We start from the raw sequence: 20,876 nt of genomic DNA on the forward strand, positions 1-20,876 counted from the left end.
GGAAACACTTCCAGCTTCAGAATACTGCGTGTTTCACACTTGAAAACTCAAAATGGCATCTCACAGCACTTCATAAAGCAAATCAAGTACAGGTCGCAGATATGCAGAAATAAAACTCAGCAAACCTAACGGCCAAAGAGGGAAGGCAATGCTAGTGCCTTTGCACCCCTCTACGCCGGCAGTGGAGGGAAGCGGTTTGGGGTCTAAGGGTAACAAAGAGGAATTTCATGGTTCTTTTGTCAGTGAGGACTGCTGCTCTTCAGAGTAGAAAAGTTTGAGAAATAAATGAATACCAGCATGGCTCTGGTCACAAGGCAGGAGATGCATACCTCCTAGTTATTGTTGAGAAGATAAATATCACCTTCAGTTGTGGAAATTTTTGACTGGAATGGTGCATAAAAGGCCTTTGCATATGTCTAGAACCTAAATGACATTCCTCTTGAGAAAGTCAAGAGGCCAGTCAAACCTAAGCTTTTCAACTGGAAAACAGTATCTCAACTAAGATGTGTTCTACCTATAGAAACTTAATTAGAGACTTTTACAATGAAAATTCTGATTCCACTCGGCATAGTGCTCTCTAGAGTTTGCAGTACTGAGGCCCCGCTTTGCAGTCTAAGTGAGGAAGCCATTTGTTACCGGACAGTTTTACAGGCACAAGCCTCCAGTCATAAACTCTTTGTCTATCTTAAACCAAATAGATTTTTAAACCAAAATATGGCAGGTGGTTACCTTGAAACGAATCACACAATGAGATGCACGTGAAAAATGTGCTAATTGCAATCACTTTTGGTCACTGAGAAGTAGATACTGTGTTTTTCTTGAACAACATATGCATCTTGATGATCTTAAAAGTAATCTTGATGGTTTTGAAGGTCTTTTCCCACCTTAATAATTCTACCTCCCGTCGGCAACAGTGAAAGTTCATTGAACTGATGGAAGATGTACATAGTTTAAAATTGTTGCAATGTTGCCATTTCCAGTCTCTTTCAAAATGAAATACAGTTTACACAGAACATAGAAGCAACATATAAATGTTTTCATTCACTTCTACAGTTCAGCATAGCTTATTGCCTTGCTCATGTGCAAAAATGCTTGTTATTTCTGAGTACTGTTAAACGGATTGGTGTTATACCGTACTACAGGGAAATAATCTCTTGCCACAGAACCTGCAATGGGCAACAAAACAGTGGTTTAGACGGTCACTACTCAGAAATTTTGATTCAGTTGCTGTGCGCTGCATCTTAAACAATCTTGGACGATTACAGAAAAAACAGGGTTTGGGAAAGGGTTAGGATTAGGGTAAAAAGAGAATAAGATCTGAATTAAGACTACTGAAAGCAGGTGAAAGATTCCCACAAATTATAATGACCTTAACCATGTGCTGATATTTCTAATATAGAAGTTAGCTATACTGGTTATCACGCTATTGAAGACATGCTGCTCTTTCTCCTGGTATCTAAAGCAAGTTTAGCTATCGCTGCACTGCATCACAACAGCAGTGCAGATACACCCTCAGTCAGGCTATTGCTACTCAAGAAAGCAAGTCTAGATGTGGAAGAGGATATGAGGAGTAAAAGAAGGATGGAAGGCAAAAAAGTGAATATAGCTATTCATGTATTCATAACTATTAAAAAGTTCACATAGCTAAAAGGTAAACAGTCTCATAAAATATCTATGTATCACCTGTTTTTCAATTCTTTCAGAATTTTATTGAAAACAGAAAAGAGACCTTTCCTGAAAGTATTACTGGAATTGTAAGAACAAAGCGTGAATCCCAAAATAGTGACTAATTTCTCCACCTATTCCAGTTACCAGCAGGTTTTGGATTTTTTAAAATTATCAAATGTTGTACTGGTATCTATATAACACCTAGGAAGCAAGAAGCAAATAACATTTATAGGTGAAACATCCAGCATGCAGAACTGATCCTCCTAATGATTCAAGACAACCGTAACAGTTTATCAGCACACAAAACTATTTCATGCTGAAAGCAAAAGAATTCTAGTTGCTCTCTTTCCTTCAGGTGCAAAAAGAGATGATTTTAAAATTATTTTTTTCCTCTTTCACATGAAAGGAAGTTAACACAGACTACATGGGCATTGGCTGTGTAAACACACATGATGTTTAAGTTGTGTAAATGTATTGGCACCAATGTCATCTTTTCTGCTTGGAAAGGCAGCAAACATGACATAAACCTCACCAGATTCTAACAATTAACAAATATGTGTAAAAGGGCATCTTACACACATGATAAAAACAAGCATAATAAAAGCTGCTAATAATTTTTCATAGTTGAATATTAATGGTTATTTTGGTAATACCAGAAAGCGAGGCACTTGGTGTACCTATAGCACACAAAAATTAAGCCTTTATTTGGTATTTCTTTACAGAATTAGTACAACTGAGTACGGCCTCACACTGGCCAAGAAGAAAAACACAAGAAAACAAGTGTTAAATCCGTTACTTGAATTCTGTGAAAACTACCATAATGGGAAATGCAAATGTTGTGAAAGTTTAGGAAAATTATGGACTTGTCAGATGCCTGCAGGATAAGGAACCGCCAGATAGAATTATTGTGACTCATGTCACTAGAACTGACATTGAGCAATAAAGACATTTGGTTTTGTTTTTCCATTCCAATAAAAATGTACGGTATGAAATCAATTTTGAAAATGCTAAATGACACTCAGCAAAATAGTAAGAGTTCATATAAGAGCCTTTCTCTGTGGCATCTTTGGGCACATTCATTCCCTATTCCTGTATGTTTAAGTTGTTATTGACCCGTAAAAACCACCACAACATACATCAAAATAATTTTTAACAAAGGTCATAATCCAAAAAAATTCCAATGCTAGCAAGAAAATTCCTCCTAGAAAACAGTATGTACAAATGCAGTACCAAAAGAATTCAGTGCTTACATGAATGGATTTAGAGTTTGGAAACTAACTCAAAGATACAGCAGATGATAAGACTACAGTGACATTTTTTGCCGAAAGCATAGTGGTTTTAGCATTCACTATAATTTATTTCTATTAAAAAGCCCCATTCTTTAACAACTTATTTTGTTGGGTTTTTTTTTTTTTCTTGGTAGGGGGGGTGTTGGGTTTGGGTTGTTTGTTGGTTTGGGGTTTTTTTTGTCTCATAATACTCCAGTTAGGAGGAATTACTATCTACCTTGCTTGTCTTTCCTTTGGACTGCTGTGATGACTTCAGCACAAGGACTGCTAAGTGGCAACCACTTCGCTCCTGACCAACAGCCTCAGCTGGGCAGCAGACTGGGTCCCAATGCTGCAGGAAATTCAGGCTAAACCAGACAAAGTTCTACCAGCTAGCAGATGGGATGTGGGCTCAAGAGTACACTGGCTGAAGTCTGAAAGCTAGGAGATGTGAATATATGGCTCTGGTCTGTCACCGACTGCTCCAGATTGGTTGTTTCCACCGAAATTTACTAACTGTTCAGGAACCGCTTTCTACTTTCTTCCAAAGCAAACATGTTCCTAGCCAGCACTGTGGATCTGGATTTAACCTCCTCTGTGACTGATTTCTCCATCTAAAAACAAGGAATCCAGCTTTTTCTCAGATTTTTAGAAGGCTGAGTAGACTAAGGATTCAGAGACATGCAAAACATAGAACAAAGGGAGATAAACTATTTGATTCACAATTCCTATATCAAAATCAACTTAATAGTCTCCTAAAAGAGAGTTAGTTTCTTCTAAATATTTTCTGAAGAATTTAACATTTGATAACTAACTTTACTTCAGTGATTTTTCCAGAGTAAAAATGAACTGATGTGGGATTTGAACTCATTCAAGTATTTCTATAAAAGAGAGGGAAATAAATTATTATACATGTACCACATTTCCTTGAAGTAGAATAGTAAAATATCCAATAGTAAATAGCAAAATATCCAAGATCATAATTCAATAACAAAAGCCAAAATAAGTAATTTTTGAGTCTTTTCCTGAAAAACCTTTTTCAGAATAACTAATTTAGCTACATAATTTTCTACCTTATTAACTTTCTATAACAGGAGACGTTTAGACAAGTTAGAGAACTTGTAGAAGTATAGATTACAAGTCATATATTTTCACTACATAATTCAAAGAGAACAGGAAGAAAACACAGTTGCTTTGTTCACTAACAGGCAGTAAGAAAAGGTGTGCACAAGGAAATTACCTTGCACAATTACCTTTGTACAGCATCAGAAACTGAAGGTGTACAGCTGAATGTCCTAATACAATTTGCAGCAGATATATTTGTGCAATGCTCCGATGTCCGTATTATGCCTACAGTATCATTATACTTGGCTATGCACAAGTAAAAAAAAAATAATAATAATCCCTGCTCTAGTAGAGCCAAAGCCTACAGGCAGACAAAAGGGAATACCATACATGACTTTTCCGGACTTTCTACTGAGAGCGCCGATATCCTGGAAATACCCAATTACAGTGGCAAAGAAAAGTTAGAATCTATCAACTACTTAATACCCCGTTAACACAGAAAGTCTACGTATTTTTGAAAAGCATTAGAAACTCCTTAGTAACTACAACTGTGCAGCAAGATTTAGGGCTTTCTACCTTTAAAAAAAAATGAAAGGCTTCTTCAGTTCAGTAACGACCATTAGTGTATGCAGAAGCATTAATACAAAACTGAATTAAACTGCTCATATAATTCTAGTATTAGTTTCTAGTAGTATCTAAGTGTACCTTATATGCAAGCTCTGACCCAAGTCAGACTTACTTGTGCAGCAACATAAAGGAAAAGCATAAGATGTGACTATAATGGAGAACACTTACTGTCCTCGCTCTGGCATCCAGTGTTTGTAACAGGAAAAAAATAACACTGCCACTGGTCTCATGAGACCAGTGGCAGTGTTTGCCCTGCCACAGGTGGACTCTGTTGCACAAGTGCACAACAATTGTCTAAGAGCATGCATCCTACCTTTCTAGAATTGATCTAGATCACAAACCAGTGATCACAGGTCTGTCACCGTAAAACTATATGGTTTTGACTGTGGTAAGTCAAAATATACATGTCTTCTGTGTAGCCCGGAGATGGGAATGAAAGTAAAAAAAACCACTCTAGTTCTTCCTTTCTTTTAAAGACACTTAATAAGAATACTAGTGTTGCAGCACCAAAGAAATTGTGAGGACATACATTTTTTTAACAACAACAAAATCCCAAAACAACTCCCTCCCCACCCCCCAAAAAAAAAAAAAAACAACCAACACACACACCCACAACCAACCAAACAAAAAACCCCCAAACCACACAGATGTAGGAATGGAACGCAGAGTGTTAGCAGAAGGGAAAAACACAGAAAAAGTAGCAAATGTATTCAATAAATGATGACTCCAGAAGAAAAGGAGGCTAACCACAATAGGAAGTTATGTTTACATACATATTAACAATTCTAAGTGACTAGTTAGAGCTCAATTATGTTAGGCTTGACTTATGTACAAGTAAAAGAAAGTAGGACTACATATATATACACACACGTTTATGTCAACTATATATGCTCCTCAGATACTACCGTTTACCATCTTAAATTTCATAATATTATTACTTTAATTTGCAAATGGAATATGTATTTCAGCTCTTAGTCCATTTCGTAAACAGTCTCAAAACATTTCAGTCAGCTATGGGTAGAATGAAAGTGAGGCAAACTAGATTCTGAGATGCACTCTCAAAATATAATGAAATAATTTGAAACATGGAGATAAGGAGTATTTTACAATCTTTTACATACACTTTTCTAAGCCTTTTGTGAAATGCTGGGCCCCCATGGTTGCACCCATCTTCAGCAGCACAGAATATGGCTGTGGCATCTACTCCTTGTCAAATACTGCTAGGGAAGGAGCTGTTATGCTACCTAAAGTACTATATCTAAGGTCAAGGATGTGCAAAATATTAAGTAGTATCTTCATAAAAGGTTCTGGCAAAGACTTCACTAGCACATCACTTTTAGAAACCCTAGTGGCAAGTATTATTGAGGACCCCACTTCACAGCTGGATCATGAGACCAGGCAGCTATCACGTAGTTATCCTCTGGAGGTAACACCACAACAATTAAAGGAGAAAAATAGAAAAATAAATAAAAAAAAAAGAAGGATAAAGTGGGATGGAACTGAGTGAGGGCTTCCACATCAGCCAGGTGTAGATAACCCATCAGGAGCAAGAGGAAAAGCTACAGCTGGGGAGGATTTTAAGAAAAGCAACAACACCCATATTTGGAAAGAACACCAAAATCTACAATAAAGATTTACTTGCAAGTATGTGTGAAATAAAGCAGATCCTATTAAAGGAAAGTATGCAAACTAAATGAGTCTGTATGTATCCACAGAGGAGAAAAGGAAGAAAAAACAGTGGCAACAGGCACATGATCTGAATGCTGAAGGTGATTCTATTACAATTTCTTCCTACTTCTGTTCATATGGGATTTTGGCCAGATTCTGACCTCTGTCAGCAACAGGACAAGGCTGACAAGGGATGAGTCCATTGCACTCCTACCAGGGATGGTCAGAATTTGTTCTTCAGAAGTGATACAAAATAAAGCAAAATTCCAAATCGAGGGAATTGACACATGGAAACCAAAAGTAAGTATCAGGGGACATGGCTCAAGTTAAAACAGTGACAATCTTATTTAAAATTCCTTAAAAGCTTGTTACGGTAAAAAGGAATAACTTGACTGGGACAGGTGGGAATTTAAATAAATAAATAAAGCACTACAGGAATAAAAAAGAAATTTAGTTTAAACTCCAATACAATATATCAGTCAAAGAGTACTAAGCACATGGAGGGAGCTGCCAAGTGAAATCATCAAAGTAAATTACATAGATGAACTTAAAGGGTATTTGGACATTTTTATGAAGCGAGAGAAAGAGAAAAGGGGATTGAAGGACACAGTAGATACAAACCAGGCAGGAGGAGATGTAATAAAGGAGAACCTTAGTTCAGATGTACTTTTCCAGTTCAGGAATTCCTTTTGTTGATACCAGTGATTAAATGAAACCAACTCCTTATAAGTTAAGTATCTAGTAAGCACCATAATCATTGCTCCACAAGTTAAGATACAAGGCTGCACGCAGAAAGCCCTGACAATTTCCCTTTCCTTCTGGTCACAAAAAGGTGCTGTGTTCACTGACCAACAACATAACTTGTATCACTAAGCACAGGACTCAAAAAATTCAGATCTAAAAGCAATGGTTTCCTCTCATCTGGTTTGCAAAGAAATGCTCAAGCAAGCTGGACATATTTTTCAGTATTGACAGGACTGGCCTCACAGATTCCCAACCCACAACATGATAGAACGGCACAGACACACACAGCAAACGCATCATGGAAAAGACCTTGACTTAATTCTTACTGATTACAGTTTTAACTAAGTAAAAGGACAGAATGGATACAAAGTTGGGAAAAAAGAAAAAAGTCAAAATTACATGTTTTAAGCAGAATAAGTCAACATTTACCTCACAGAGGCCTTGTAATCGTGATCACGTAGAAATAATAGAAGCTGCTGAGGGGCTGTTACATGGTTATTCCAAATAGCTGTTCTGTTTTTTGCTTGTTTAAAGGACAGGTACACACTCTAAAATTTGACATACCTTTGAGTCTTATTTATCCTGCGCTTTACTCTTTTGCTCCATCTTTCCTAAATGGCTCTGCAGAACTCCAAGTACTGCTGCCACCACCATTTTAAGGATCAACAGTGCTCCACTCACCCTAACAGCTAGCCTGACAGATGCACATAGGATTCTCCATGGCTCTAAGTAGTTTGAAACTAAAAGCAAAGAAAGTCCTTGCTGCTCTGCTGTGGCAGGGATGCACCTCTCAGAGGAAACACAGGCTAGACAGCACGTCGACACTTGCATCTTTTCCACCTCCACAGTATGTAGTACATAGACCTTACTGCAACACATGAGATTACTTACATATCTGCTGTGCTTGGTTTAGCAACGGTTGACAGCTTGTAGTTCAAAAAAAGCTGAAATATAAAGAATTCCCAATTTTCTGATCCACTCTGACACTTGAGTTGTTTATTGTCTGTACGCAAAGCATAAATTTCCGTCTTGTTCCTGCTGCAAATATATTAAGGGGAACAAATGACTAAGCACAAGAAGTGATACAGTTCTTTCTTGATAATAATTTTTTTATCACTAGCAGATAACTTTCATTTTTATTATATATGTAATTATTGATCAAAAAGCTATCCCTAAACTCAGATTTTTGCTTTAGTTAAGCAGAGTAATGAATAGCCACATACAGATACATTTTTTGTTATTTCAGAACCCATACATCCTATTTCCCTGAACTCTGGACAGATCAGATCAGAGAAATCCTTTCTTTATTCACAGACCCCAAAATTTTTCATCCTATCATCTGACTGAAAGACGCTTCCTCAAGGCTCTTCTCAGGCTGACAAACTATCTGGTCTGCAACTGATGATTCCTTTCTTATATCCCCTTGTGCCTTTTGCATACTTCTTCCTCTCCTCCTACATTTGCAGCCAGCCTCTTAATATCTGGAAAAGCCCAAGCCAAACAGTTCTCGATTCCTAAGGGTATACACGTACACTTCTTTTTCAGGACAGTGACATGTTTCTGACTTTTAGTTAGAGGCTCCCCAAATGTTCCTTATTTTTCACTCAATGGCAGTATTTTCAAATGACAGAATTGCAAAACTGTCCTGAAGTGAACTGTTTTCCAGATATTCCACAGGTGTAACAATCTGTCCTTCCCTCTTATATTCACAGGAATTAAACTGTTCAAAAATAGAAATGAAAAATACAAAACCCAAATATTGTTAGGCTGGCAAAACAAAGCACAGGACAGACAGATTTTATTCTCAACCCCCTTTGTTTCAAGGTGGTTCTCATTACAGTATTAAGCCTGACAGCCCTAAAATCTGAAAACTTCTATTCACCCCAGAATATCAGTAATGACAGCTTTACTTACTACTCTCTCTTGCCCATAAAATTCAAGTATGATCTGGAGGAATCACTGTCAGCCAAAAGGAAGAGTATCCAGCCTTCAAAACTACCCGAAAACCTGTCCTTCATCCATTAGACTGTGAAACAAATGCCTCCATTATGCAGAAGGGCTAATAGGAGATTACCAGCAATGGTCACCAGGTCAGTACTTCCAAATCTCTGTGGCTTTCATAAAACGGCCTGATTTCCCAAAGCTAGAACCAAGCATGCCTTCCCCAAGGCTCCAAGACTGCTGCTATTTCTGCGGTGACAATCACCAGTAAAAGATTTTATTATAAACCTGCAGGGAACACTTCTTAACTCATAGTGGTGCCCTTCCAATCCCCCCACATAAAACCTCTCGAAGCATAACCATGCCTCCAGGAGGTTTTATTACCAGGAGATACTATGATGTAACAGGGGAAGGATTATTTTCTATATACCTGCCACTTGCTGCCTAAACGATCTCCCACTGATCATTCATGAAAATGGAATATTAACCTAAATGAGCCTTTTAGATTTGGTTATATTCTTATATTCTAGCAACAATTTGATAAGATTTTCAAAAGGACACTTGTTCTTTGTGTTCTCTGATGGATACTGATCAGAATCAGGCAAAAAACCTTAAGCTGTTCAAGTGAAAAGCAGATTACACATTGAGTACAATAATCTAAGTTTCAAATCGCCAGTCCTCGCTCACTGCAACTTGCATGCTTCTAACCTCTGTTTCTCAGACAAATGCATTCACATTTGGAAAGCACATACAGGATTTCATCCTACAAGCAGTGATGGATACAATTAACTTCACTAATACACAGAACCCACTCACTTCAATGACCTACTAATATAAGTATTAGACAGATGCTTGCTCTCTTGTATTGTGCTTCAGTACCTGATCAGTCCCAAGGAGGCTCTCAAAAGAGCAATTGCGTGAGGAAGACCTCTGCATGGAAAACCAGCCCAATTCCGTGGTGCATACTTAACTTGTATATGAATTCTCAGACTATTTTTTAATTTTTTAAACTTTTAACTTCAGATTTGGTCACTTTTTCTCTATCTATTCCTCTTCACCACCACAGCTCCCCCCAGAATATTGTAAATGAATCAAAAAAAACCTGACTAATTTAAAAACAGACTCTTTTTTCTGTTCAGCGTCTGGTAACAATATACAGATTGTTTGAGGTTCTTCATCACTCACTGAATAATTTCTGCAGGCACACCGGGAATTACAGAATTGTCTTTAAGGACAAACAGCAAATCTAATACTGATATTTGAGATGGGCTAGTGACTTTATAGCAGATACAGATATTGCACGATGTTATGTCAGTTCCCCAACATGAAGAGCATAATTCTCACCGAGTCACGCACGAAAAGACATTTACTTCTTCAGGCTCCGTTATCCAGCGACGCTCTCTTACAGCTACGTTTCTAAGCTGTCACTGGACAACTGCAAAAAGGTGAGTAAAAGGCTTCCCCCTTGCCACACAGCTGCGTCAATGCTGCTCACAATAATTTGTTCTCAGAAAATCAAGGCCCACCTACTAGTGGATTCCCAACCCCAGAAATCCAAAGAAAGAGAAAGTAGGCACAGATCCCACCCACCCTCTGTACTGGCACATGGAACAAGGAAATTACTTCAGAAGTACACTGCACAGGTATGTCCTCATCCACTCGTACCCACAGCAGTGCTAGAGGCTTGATCCCTCTGATTTTATCAGTTTACTATCTTAATGCGCACTGTTATAACACCCCTGCTAGCAAAATAATTTTGTAGAGTCTCCCATGAATACAAGTACTACAGGGCCAAATGAAGTCAACGTTATTCATTTAAGAGATCCTTTCCCTCCTAGCTTTCACTTCACCTGAGAGTAACAACAAACCTGAAGTTAGCTGAGCATTTTCATTCTCAGCAGTAGAAATGGTTGCCAAAAAGGGGGAAGGGAGAGAGTAGGGAAAGGACACTAGACAGAAGAATGCAAAAACCTCCATTTTAAAGCTGTCACAGATCATGTAAAACTGGCAGTGCATTTGGTTAATCCCCCTAGTGCTTCAGTGGAAAAATCACAGCAGGCAGCTGGATGCAACATCCAAGGCTGCCCTTTCTTGTGTTTTTTCCATTTCTGGCAGCATACTGTCATACATGCAGCATCTGTCTGTTTCCACAGGCTGTGGCTGTACATTCAATTGAACTACAACAGTTAGAGGAAAAAGCAAAAGCAAAGGTTCAAAGGGCAATGAATAGCCAGGGCTCTTGGAATTCTGCAGGTGTGGGATTCCTGCCACAGAAATCACTGTAATTGCTGGCAGAGTTTTCATATCTACCTACTTCCACCCAACTAGCATCCAAATTTCAAAAGCTTGATAATGCTGCTATCAAAGATTCAAAAAATCCAAACCTAGCTTGTGTAACCTGGTCTCTGACCTTGCATTTTAAATGTAGAAGGGGGAAAGAGGAGTAATAATCATTCAGGAAAAAGTATAATTAACACAGCAGTATAAGTACTGGTAATGTAGACCCACAAAGCAGTCTTCAGGATATATTTGTATGGATAAAGCACAATTTCCTTTTTCTGTGACTGCTATGTTGGTTTTTTCCCCAAGAAATATCTAAACATTATAAGTGTCAACTCGGTCAGAAATGTCTTCTTTCATACAATGGAGCTCTGAGGCACTTACTGATGTAACTCAGTGTTTTTAGGGAAACCCGGGGGGGGCGGGGGGGGGGGGGGGGGCGGGGAGCACAATACAGATGCATAAATCTTGTCCACTACTATGTGGACTCCATATTACCACTACTATGTGGACTCCATATTATTACTGCCTTTTTTATTACTATTATTTATCATTTTAGTTGTATCTGGTGGCTTCCACAGAACTTGCACTGGCTGTGGAAGGACAAGTAAAATTTGATCACACATAATCATGTGCCTGAACACCACTTAAGAAGGAAGAGTGCCTTCCACATCCAAAGTGTTTTGCTACACAGCCATAAGATCCTCCTTAATGCCTGTGCTCATATTTCACATTTCTTGGAGTCACCAAAAAAAAAAATATTCTAATGAAGCTGAAATAACAGTTTATTCTACTTTAAGAAAAAAAATGGCAATTGTTTCAGTGCTACAGCTACAGTAAAGGAGGAAAACCCAGGAAGTCATGTAAACATGGACAGCATAAAGATTTGCGCTGTGTTTTGGTGTTCGTACAATAAAGGAAAGAAGCCCCAGATTGTCTTTTATACTGTAAACATGTCTTTGGAGTTACTCACTCTGCCTAAATCATAATTATATTTGACAGGAAAATAAAAACAATTTTAAAAAACATACTTCAAGTTTTTAAGTGCTTATTATAAATATTCATCAGGTTGGTCAAGTGTTTGCATAAATGATGAACTCAACTTAGATGAAAAGTGTTTTAATAGCCTTTGGTCAGTTCCAATATTCGCAACGAACAGAGGCATAAACCAAACTGCCTCAGCAAAGCGAACATACTCTGCTTTTTCTGTCCAAAGCTGATGGCTGAACATGTTTCTACAAACCTAAAACGTTAATCATTATCATAAGAGAGAAGAAAACAAAAAAATACTTATGTATTTTTTTATAATAAGATAATTTTTGATATAAGAAAACCAAAAAACATTATTTACACAATGTTTATCTGCCAATGGCATTTTAGGAGTTTCCTACAAAATAACATGCAGATTCGAGAGACAAAGAGACAAAAATTGCACATGATTAAAACCAGAAAGCCCCTTACAAACATTCAATTACTACGCAATGTTGAAGGACTCAAAAAGGTTCAAAACCTCTTAAATCTCATACTTCTTAGATCAAAAAAACCCAGACTCCACAACCTGAGATGCAACACCAAGACATCCTTTCATCCTACTGGCACTAGCATTTTCTCCTTCACTTGAAAATGAAAAAGCAATAACTAGAAATTCCTATCCACTGAGAAATTTGGCTCTTCATTAGTCAAAGAGCTGCTAATTCTAACTCAGAAGACCTACATTTTTGGTTAATGCCGATCATGCCTTCTAACTGACAGCAAATGGGTTTGTAAGAAACTAGCTTTTACTGTACATCATAGACAACCCTGTTACACATAAATTTTTGTCACAGGCTCCATCCAGGACACTGATACCTAGGTTTACCTACTTCACTTGGAAGCACATTCCTTAATTTTTCGGTCAGCTCCATTTACAATCGACTGTAGAACAACTCTGACAATAGGCTGTAAAAGGTGTATTCTGAAGCATCCAATCAACAGAATTTTTAATTAACTGACAAATACAAAACCAGTGCTCTCATTTATGTGCACCATAAAGAGTAGAGCTGCACAAGTGCAGATGAGGACAGAAGGTACATGACTTGAGAAGTGAAGAAGCAACAGAAGAGCAGAACACAGCTTACCATTAGATCCTGTTTTCTAACAGGTTCTCAACAGAACAAAATATTACTCCTTTTACCTGTAAATGTACGTCATAAAAAAAATAAATGTAATGAAATTGCTTGAATGTAATTTCTTTAATTTCCAAGTAAGATCCATACTACTGATAAAGTTGGAAATAAAATTTAGGACAAGCCAGAACCTAGCTAAATGAGCAGATACCTTTTCATGTAAAAACGTTCTGCTTGTAGTACAGATGAAGTTACAATTCCCTACATGACTAAACACTTGGGAAAAATTTCAAGTACCTATCAACAACACATCCAATTTGAAGACAACATGCACTATGTTTTTTTAAGAAATATCTGTTTTGATTGCTATTCTTTAAAGTTTCACTGTCTTTCCTTTACCCTGGAATATTTTCATCTCTAATTCAGCACTGGGGTCCTTGGAGCTATACATCTAGTGGGTATTTTTCATTGGGTTAAAAGGAACCCAACCCTTTGCCTGAAACCTCAAGGTTTGTGGAAAGAAAGGCAGGCAGGCAAGGGCAAAGGCAAAGGCACAAAGGGTTACTCTTACTCCTCACTTCAAGATCATTAACAGCCCATTGCTTAGCTGATATATTAGCTCTAGGTAGAAAACTGCAGCATTATACTCAGAAATAACCCTGGATAGTTGCTTTGAATAACCCCAGGCCTACAGAGTGCTCAGTTTCCTACATTTGCAAAGCAACTTAGTTTGTTTTAACTATTCAAGGTAAAACAAATGTCACACTTAAGTCCAAGCAAAATGTGAACAGACTCATCTACTTCATAAACTGGAAAATTCTTTCCATACATGGTACTTTTTTGCCTGTCTTCATTGTGATTTCAATCTACAGTCATTACACCACTAGAATGACATAAATTTTGAAATTCAATTGAAAATGTTTTTTTCTGAAGTTAGAAAGAGAAAACTAATTTAAACCAGAACAGAGGTTGAAAATGAAATATGGTAACTCTTCTAATACTTGCTGACTCCCACCAAGACCTCTATGCAGTCAAAAAAATGTGTTCTAAATATCTATTTTTAAAAAGGGAAAAACAAACAAGGAGAGGAAAAACAAGATGGAAGTGAAGTAGATGGGATGGCAGAGCTACATTATCCAAAACTAGGAATCAACTAGCTATTCTTATCTACTGCTATTCCATACTGAACATGTATTAATCTAAAAGGTTCTGGACTGGAAAAGGAGCAAATCCTCTGTACCTTGCAAAAAAATTCAGAACAAACCTTTAGCCCAAACATTTTCACCAGGTTGCTTTGACAGTCCTATACTCTGTAACTCTCTTAGCAAAGCCAGGGCATCCCAGACCACTTTCCTCCACCACCAAAGAACACTTCCTAATCAGCCCTTTGATAGAAGCCTAATACCAGACTTCGAATTTCCCTTCTCGGTAAAGAGACAGACAGGCTATTGCCATAAGTAACTGAAATGTAATAACGTTATAATGTATATTTTACCTGGTCTTTCTGTCTCTAGTGCGTACTTCACAAAAGAACCATAGCTGAATTTAAAACCAGGATAGTTCATCCACTATAAATGACATCATCCGCTAGGCAATGGCATCAGCTGTAGGCCAGTTTTTGAGAACTAAACCAGACCTCGTTATGAACAGGGAAAAATTTAACTGTTAATTTTTTTTAGAACTGTCAACTGCATATATGACATGGAGAATAATTTCTTTTTTCACTAGCCTTTAAAAGATAAAAGACCTACTCAAACAGAAGCTACTTTCTGATAAAGAGCTTTGAAATAAACATGTCTATCACATGTGAAAATTACATGCATGTATACATACTCACTTTGGAGGACACTCGAGGGTATAAAAGCCCAAGACAGGACTGAATGAAGAGGGAAAAGAAAGGATTTCATTCCTAGGGTATAACTGACATTTCATTCAAGCAAACAGAAATCTTTGCTTTGATTTGAAGAGAAGTTGCATTCTACGCAAAATGAGCTATAGATCTCAATTGTTAACCACGACCTTTTGAAAACTTCTCTGGAAAGACTACTGCATGTGTCACAGCTAGCCATTTTTTTAATTCATCCTGTATTTCAAGACTTGTTTCAGGTGCATATGTACCTTAGTATTATACTTCACCTATGTACTATATACTTACATGAGTATTCTTTATTGATTTAATTTTTGACTGCAATACTTTTTTACATGCATTTTTACAGTGAACAGTGCAAACTGTTCTTCAAGCAGGCATTCATAAATTGCTTGCACTAGGATCAGCATTAGGTACTTGCAGTTACTGAGGTACTGCACTATATATTTATATTTACTTATATATTTTAACTAATATTATTAATGTTGTAATTGCAGGAATCTCTCAACTTTATAATCAGTTGGTAAATTGGAAATGCACGTTTGGGTACCTGCCTGTGTAAAACTGCATATGTACAGGTTGCAGATTTTGGAAACGAGGCCTAGAAATCACATGCTCCAAACGGTAATCCAAAAACAACCACCGCACAGTCAGAGATAATTACAAATTCCGTTTCTACCTTACCCCTGCAATCTACAATATTAAACATAGTACAAATTAATCTGAAAGGTTCTGACACACTGAATGATAAGACTCCATCACAACACGATACCCAATAAGACAGATGATTGGTGTGGTAAAGGAATGATGGATATTGCGGTGTAACTTGCTCTGCTTTCCTTGGCACGGGCACACCTGAATTTAAACCAGCATAAAAACTATTGCAAAACATATGTCAGGCTGTATCTTCATAAGCAAGCGAAAATAGTTCATCTATTCACTAGACAAGGAGGAAATACTATAAGCCAAGGAGTGGACAGAAATCAGGATGCCCCAAAGCCTTCCTGGAGTCCTACCAAAGACACTTTGGTGTGGGGAAATTGGCCTTCCACAGCCAACCTTTTCCAGTCCCTTGGGATTGGAAAGAGCAACCTTAAACAAAACCTTAAAGTGCTTTGTTTTTTAAAAGAGGGTGTTGGACTGAAACACTTAACCATAAAGAACAGCTCGTCTTTCTTTTAAATCAATAGCTGTGCCCACTTAAGAGGCACCAAAGGGGCACTGTGGTTTTCTTTTAAAGATTAAAAAAGAGAAGCGGAGAAAGAAATATATCCCCTTATATCCTTAAAATTGCTAGTACTTCAGCAGCTTCTGAAGCACTGGACTGTTTTATTAAAATTGCCTCTTGGTAGCATTATAGTGTTGCCAAAAAGTACTGCTCACTGCAGCAATTAAAAAGTTACTCTTTTTCTTAGGAAAGTTTTGAATTGTTTAGTCTGTACCCCCAACAGTAGGAAGCGAGCAAAGGGCATGTTTTTGAAAAATAAATTAAGACAAATAAAAAGCTTAGCACAATGGAATTGGATCCCTGTCTTCCCCCAGTAAATATATCTAATATCACATGCCTTTTCAGAGTGAGAAGAAGGGATTTCCCCACAGAAACCTCCACGAGAGAGAGAGGGGAATGCAATTGTTCCCCATTTCATTGTATGCGTTACTAAGCCGTGATGCCAGCCACATGCTGATTATCTCTCACACTACATAAAGTGCTCTCCTGCAGTGCCAAGGGCCTGTCGTGCCGTCTGTATCCTCTTACATGAACCGTTAGCCCCTACCATCACACGCCGTGCCAAAGCGCTGCTCTTTGCTACCATGCTCCCCGTCTTCAGAACTCAAACACCCTTTGTTTCCGTGCCTGCTTCCGCCCACATCTTAAAAGCCACCTAATGATTAAAACAAAACAAGAATACTTCTCAATAAACAGTGATTTTGCAGTTACACTGTAAAATGAGAAAGAACGCAAATACTTGTTGCCCAGGGATCCTGGAGGAGATAAGTGAGCTGTACAAGAAGATCCCATTAAAGATACTCACCGCTCAGTCCTCTGCAACTTGGACATTGCACATACATGCTTCTGTCATGTATGGGTCATTCTGAAGGTAACATTTTATCTGTCTCAACAGTTTTCTAAGGCAGTCCTGAGATCAGCTGTACTGCTTAAGATGAAAGCACCCCTGCAGTAAAACACACTCAGAATAGCTGTCTCCCATGATGTGCTGCAATAACACATTGTCAAAGGGCTCTGCTGCTCCAGCGATCTGTAAACATGCTGTATCACTAAAACAGTGCAGGAGTGATGATGTGTTACTGGAAAGATGGCAGTGGCATAGGAGGAGCACATCTAGAAGCAGACTTCACCTGACTGTAGGCTGACAGCCAACTCACACAGTATGGGGTAGCAGAAACTGCTCTTTTGGGTGGCCCAGCGGGAATGAAACTGCTAAAGCAGCCACCCTGGCACTACTGTTTCTGGCAACTGAAAATGCAAGTCTGACATGCACAAAGATAAAGGTTAGGCAAAAGGTTTCCCAGCTGAGGAGAGACGAAAGAGAAATTGAATCATCAAATTTTTGTGAGGCCACAGAAAATAGAAGCTCTTCTCCCAGGGCTCGTGGTCTTTGCTACAACAGTGCTGGGTAAGAGAGGGACTGACAGCCAGCAATACTATGTATTTTCCTTTGAATCAGGCTAAGGGGTATTTTATTATAAATCTTTCAATTTGTTATTTTCTATGTGTTTCAAATATTTCTCAGATCTCAAATAACCCTGTTTCGTGTCTGGTAAAATGTTCATCAAATATCAGTGTGATCCATCTTCAGGAGCAAGAGAAATCGCTCAAACAAGAGCAAGAATCAGTCTGCCTGGTCAGTCTCACTTACATAACGGCCAAGATGAACTACAGGGATGAGATTTCAACTTTGTTGAATCACACAGCCTCACTCCCAGTCACACAAGGAAGGCTGGGGAAGGAAGGTGCATTATTTCTTCATTTAAACCACTTCCTCTTGAGACTTCACTACAAAGGCATAGGACAAAGTCCTGACGCCAGACATAAAGCATGCAGATAGTTTTGTAAGGATCAGTTTCCCTGCAGTTCTACATCAGACCTCATACTACAGGAGGCGAATACTAAAAAACAAAACAAAAAAACCCCTTCAGCTCAATACAATATTTCCACACTATTTGTCTTGGAAATTGCTATTGGTAGATTCTGGTTTTGTGGAAACATGAAGTGTGTCTTGCAATACTTGACTTAAAGTAGAAAGTTTACAAGAAAACAACAGCAAGGCTCTGCTTGAAAAGGTTCAAATAGATTCAAAAGTTCAAGATTTCAAAAACATTAAGAAAAATCCAAACCCTGTCACAAAGTCTTTAGCTTATACAGAGGAACTAGCAGAGAGACAATATTATCACCTTCAACTGAAGCCAACAACAGAAGCTTCCCATTTATTACCGCTAGCTTCGAACTGGGACAAAACTGCTCAGTTTGTGTTACAATGACCCTCTCCTAGAACCATGCAAGAAAATACTGTGGCTGTAAAAAAGGTTTAATAGAAAAAAAAGGGGGGGGGGGAAATAAAATTAATAATAGCTAGTAGTCTCTTAGTGCATAAACAGTATGGAAGTGATAAGTTATTTTAAAGTTAAAATAATGCAATCAATGTGCCTTTTCTAGATAAACTTTCTACTGTAATGTTTCTTTTCTTGCACTGTACATTGTGTCATACTGGACCATACATTCTTCATCCCCCTCTATTGCATCCCTAGGGTCAAAGGTAGAAGATACAAAAATTCCTGGAATAATATCCCCAATAAATTACTACTAACTATTATAATTCAACATGGGCATATAAACAGTACTTTAAAGAAAATTGAATTTGTTGAAAATTAAAGCAAACCTGTTGTTACTTTGAACAAGAGGCTCACTGATTGTTTTCAGATTTCCATTATAAAATAGGCTTTTTTGTTTTATGTGTTATATACCCTCTGAGGAAAGAAATTGTACCTCAAAACATATGGGTGTTCAGAATCTTTATTTTTAAATACAATGCTCCACACTCATAAAACTCTGCTTGGAAGCCAAGGAATTTATAACAAGGTGCATAACAGCAAACCTGAAAGAAGCCTAAAGATGAAGAAAAACAGAGCTTGTACTCACTAATTAAAATAAGTAAGAAGACAGCATAGAAGTGAAAGTGACCTTAATTTGGGGATAAATATCTGTGGTTTAATTTAGTGGCGTCTTCTCGCTATCCGTGGGTTTACGGGCACTGAAATATGCAAGATGACAGACTAATAAACAGACATTTATTTTGTGGAGCAGGCATATTGTTTTCAGTCTACTGCATGGTGCTTTCATTTTATCTGTAATATGTTACGCTAAAAGCATGAAGAAGGGACGCAGCTATCTGGATTTTAAGGATTTTTTTCATACACAGCTCTTCTTTTAAAACACATGTTCTGTTAGAACAACAAGCTTACACATCTTATTTTAAACTAAGTGCTATATAATCTGAAACGCTGTTAAATACTATCTTATACTATAAGCCATGATTGAGTGTGCCCCACTAGGATTCAGCGTATGTCCTGGGTGTGTTTCAGCCTTGTGTATTAAACCACCTGTGAATTGTGCTTATAATCTACTAATGCACACCTGCAATAAGTTTTTTACTATTCGTACTATTGGGGGAATGGCTCATTAATTTTACATTATAAAAAAATGTAAACACTCATTTTTGGTTGGGTTTATGCAACTTACCCTTTTACTACAGAAAGTCATTTTCAGCAAGGGGTAAGAGGATGGCAAGGTGAAGGTTATCATCATTTTTTACCTAGGTTTTCCAAAACCGCGTGTTTTCTATTACCTAAAGGTGTTCTTTTTCCTTTCTCTACCCTTAGGAGCAGAAGCTTTACTACTTGTCTACAGCTGTGTTCTGCATTCATCCTTTCATTAAAAGCTGAGACCAATATGCCAAAGGGGCCACAAAGTTGTAGTTTAAAATGAAAACTTGACAGGACAAGAAGCAGCAATTAAAAATACTGTCCCTTACGAGGGCACATCCTGCCTCCAGTCCTTGCTTTACTATATATCCCATTCTCATATATTAACACCTTATGTCAACCCATCAGGATTCCTCCCACATGCACAAACTTAGACCCATGAAGACATGGAACCTCCACCTGCACGACCAAGGTGAGCACTGCTGTGATGTTTCTAGAAAGACTCAGCCAACCAGTCAGAGTGCAGAGCTGAGCAGTCAAAATCCACAGCCAGAATCTGATCGCTTACATTTACAAACTCTGTCTGATATTTCAGACCTATCTGCCCCCTTCTGATGATTCCTCTGGGACCAGCAACCACCAGCTTTCTTGCAGGCCTATGAGCAGGTGGAGAAGAGGAACTGGAAGACATTTCTTCAGGGATGCTCCTATGGCACGAAGGGACCAGGGGCCAGCAGTCTGCCCACATACACAAACAGCCAGTTTGTTCACACAAAGTTGCACAGTTAAACTACATGCACAATACTTTTACGAACAGTCCTGGACTTCACAAGTTTTGGAAGTTGGGCTCTGCAACTATAAAATTATACACTTGATATATGCTAGTAAGTACAGTAAATAGAGTATAATTAGAACAGAATA

General features: G+C 38.0%; 1 protein-coding gene across 6 annotated transcripts in view; it reads right to left on the reverse strand.

Annotated features, from left to right (window-relative positions):
* The window catches only part of SUGCT (succinyl-CoA:glutarate-CoA transferase), a 337,849-nt gene that overhangs the window by 113,052 nt on the left and 203,921 nt on the right, over nt 1-20,876 (reverse strand). For 2 of the 6 annotated variants that reach the window (XR_008732070.1, XR_008732071.1), the window contains exon 13: nt 17,009-17,116. The exons of the other annotated variants lie outside the window; for them this stretch is intronic. The gene's annotated coding sequence lies outside the window, so the exon portion shown is untranslated. The remainder of the gene's footprint in view (nt 1-17,008; nt 17,117-20,876) is intronic. 6 annotated transcript variants of the gene reach the window in all.

Source organism: Falco cherrug, chromosome 4 (genome assembly GCF_023634085.1).
Source record: "Falco cherrug isolate bFalChe1 chromosome 4, bFalChe1.pri, whole genome shotgun sequence".
NCBI classification, from domain to species: Eukaryota; Metazoa; Chordata; class Aves; order Falconiformes; family Falconidae; genus Falco; species Falco cherrug.